This window comes from Mus caroli, unplaced genomic scaffold, assembly GCF_978045245.1.
Source record: "Mus caroli unplaced genomic scaffold, Mus_caroli_1 scaffold_16, whole genome shotgun sequence".
Classification (NCBI taxonomy): Eukaryota; Metazoa; Chordata; class Mammalia; order Rodentia; family Muridae; genus Mus; species Mus caroli.
This window is the reverse complement of record NW_028227271.1, coordinates 48,174,672-48,176,693: the sequence shown is the minus strand read 5'-3', so window position 1 is coordinate 48,176,693 and position 2,022 is coordinate 48,174,672. Positions and strand designations below refer to the sequence as shown.

The 2,022-nt window shown below is 45.9% G+C and overlaps 1 pseudogene; it reads right to left on the bottom strand.

The window, feature by feature from the left end:
• Positions 1-287: 287 nt before the first annotated feature.
• On the bottom strand, positions 288-1,517 carry LOC147000774 (hemoglobin subunit alpha pseudogene; annotated as a pseudogene).
• Between the last annotated feature and the right edge of the window lie 505 nt (positions 1,518-2,022).

Below are 2,022 nucleotides of genomic sequence, written 5' to 3'. Positions count from 1 at the left end.
ATTTGTTTATTATTTCTTTGAAATATAATCATTGGCCTTGACAATGTCAAGGTGAAGTTCTGCTCTCATTTAAGCATCTGTCTTCTGTCCATACCATATAAGGCAGATCCTTCAGTCTGCCCACTAGCATGAGCCCAAATAAGCTTTTATTCCATCAGTGCAGACCCAAGAATGATTCCCTCCCCCCAGGCTTTATTCAAAGACGAAGAGGTACGGGTGCAAGGGAGGGAAGAAGAGTCTGGCCAGAAGGCAAGGGCGGCAGGAGGCAGATTATCAGTACTTGGAGGTCAGTACAGTACAGAGGCAAGGAATTTGTCAAGAGAGGCATGCACCACGAGGGGTGAAATCGGCAGGGTGGTGCTAGCCGAGGTCACCAGCAGGCAGTGGCTCAGGAGGTTGAAGTTGTCGGAAACAACGGAACCACACGAAGCTTGTGCGAGTGCAGGTTGCTCAGAGTCAATAGGGCACAGGGCAGATCATGGTTTGCAGCATTAGTCAGCGCATCAATTACCTTGGACCTGGGGACTGGCACTGACCTACATCAAAGTGAGGGATGTAGGTCTTGGTGGGGAGATGCTCTCCAACATCCTTCCTTTGGCTTAGGCGCCATAGTCAGCACGACCTGCAATCTTGTCCCAGACAGTTCCGATGTTGGCTTTGTCTCCCGCAGAGAGCACTATGGTGTCTTCCCGAGTCTATCAGAATCAGAAGTGTGTTGGACTTGAAATAAGCAGCACTTCTATGCCTACAGCTCTCTAGACATGCCCTTTGGGCGGTTCTCATTGACTGGCCTGTGCTCTGCCCAGCCAGGCTTTTAAGAGCCCTCAAGAGTCTGGGGTTGGGGATCTGTCTCCCTTGGATGCAAGGAATCCTCATCAGTTGCCAGGATGCTTCATGCTCTTTCCTCTGCCTCCAACAACTTGTGTTTGGAAAGAAGTTAGGATCCCCCTATCTTGGGCAGAGAAGCAAGTCGCTCAAGTCAAAATAAACAGTAACCATCCTCCCCTCCTTCTCCCTCTGGTCCCAGTTTCACACTCTCCTTCTTAACCTACACTCTGCTTCTAAGTCTCAGCTCTAGGCTTCACCCTGGTTCTGAGTAAAAGAAGTATAAGATGTTACTCACCCACATAGGAGCTCTCTGCCTGTCCTTTCTCCCCTCTCTCTTCCTCTTTGTACACTCTCTCATCCCCTGGATCCTCCTTTCTTGACTTTTTCCTCTTTCTCCTTTTCCTCCTTTTGTGTGATCAGGTCTTGTACTAGTTTCCAGGCTGGCTTGGAATATTTTGGTTCAAGTGAATCTCCCAAGCAATCCTCCTGCCTCAGCCTGCCAGGACCTGAAGCTCCCCATGTGTGTCACCAGCACCAGCTCAGAGCATTTCCTTATTGATCTATGGTAGCACTGGACAGCTAAGATGCAAGTCTTTAGGAAGAGTCTGGCGATCTGCTTCTGCAGTTCCCTGTACCCAGAAGGCTGAACTGGGAGATTCACTTGAGCCAAAGGATTCCAAGCCAACCATGGAAACTAGGTAAGTATGATTTTTATCCTCAAGGTCTGTCTTATGTACCAAGGAATCTTTTCAGTTTGTTCTCTTGTGGAAGCATTCTAATCTTCACAGACATGACAACCTTTCTTTCCATACACAGAGATGCCTAAGAAGTTCAACTTAAACTTACTGGGAGATAGGGAAGAGCAGTCTATGAGTCCATGTCTGGCCTCATAGGTGTCTGACTTTCTGCAAAATTGTATACTTGTTAGTTTATAAAAACCTTTCTTTGATGTTATCAATGATAAGAGACTAGGATTTTTAATTAAGTAATGAACTATTTTACACTTTATAAAACATCTTATCTTTGTGGGTTTTTTTGTTTTTTGTTTTTTGAGATAAGGTCTCACTCTGTTCACTTTACTTGCCTGGAACTTAATATGTAGGCCAGAGTAGTGTCAAATTCAGAGATCTACCTGCCTCTATCTCCTGATTAAAGGCATGCTCCACCACACCCACATATAATTACCAATTTTAT